Raw genomic sequence first — 1,191 nt, forward strand, 5'->3', positions numbered from 1 at the left:
AGAAGATGTAAAGGCTGCAAATAAGCATGTGAAAAGATGTTCAATATCATTAGTCACTGCAAAAATGCAAATTTAAACCACAGTGAGATATCATCACACCTATCAAATGGCTAAAATAGAAAATAGTGACAACACTAAATGATGACTAGGATACAGAGAAACTGTGTCACACATATATTGCTAGTCAGAATGTAAAATGGTATAGCCACTTGGGAAAACATGCAACTATTATACAATTCAACATTTTTACTCCTGGGCATTTATCCAGAGTAATGAAGACTTATGTTCACATAAAAACATGTAATGAATGTTTATAGCAGTTTTATTTTTAATAGTCCTAAGCTGGAAACAAAACAGATGTGTTTCAGATGGGTGAATGGGTTAAAAAAAAAAAACAAAACCCAACTATGGTACATCCATACCATGGAATGAACTACTGAAATATGGAACAACCTGGATGAATCTCCTGAGAATTATGCTGACTGAGCAAAAATATCAGAAGTTTACAAACAATATAATTCGAATTATCAAGCATTCTTGAAACGACAAAATCACATAAATGGAGAAGCGATTAGTGGTTGCATGAGGTTTAGGAGCAGTTTGGAAAAGAAAGAGAAGTGGGCGACATCAGGGATCCTGGTAGCAATAGCTGTATCAGTGTCAGTATCTTGGTTGTGACACTGACCTTTAGTTGTACAAGATCTTACCACTGCAGGAAAATGGATAAAAAATAATTTGGATTTCTCTGCATTACTTTTCCAACTGCATGTGACTCAAATTTTCTCAAACATTTTTTTAAAAAGGACCAGAGATTCAAAGTGAGGGAGATTCTCTCACTGGCTTGAAGAAGGAAGCTGCTGTGTGAGAAGGCTATGGGGTTAAATCAGAGGGCAGTCCCTGGAATCAGAGAATGACCCCTGGCCAATACCCAGGAAGGTATTTTAAGGAAAGTGATGGCTATTTCTGGGAGAGAGTATTTGAAATGTGCAAAACAACCACATGATGATTCTTCAATTAAATATCAAATTTATTTAAATACTCCCTACAGATAAAAAAGGAAAGCCAAACAACCCAATATAGGCTAAAGACATCAATAGGCATGCACAGATATTGCAGAGAGAGGAAACTCATAGGACCAACTAACACTTGAAAACATATTCAACCTCACCGGTGATCAGGGAAATGCAAATC

This window comes from Tamandua tetradactyla, chromosome 2 (genome assembly GCF_023851605.1).
Source record: "Tamandua tetradactyla isolate mTamTet1 chromosome 2, mTamTet1.pri, whole genome shotgun sequence".
NCBI lineage: Eukaryota > Metazoa > Chordata > Mammalia > Pilosa > Myrmecophagidae > Tamandua > Tamandua tetradactyla.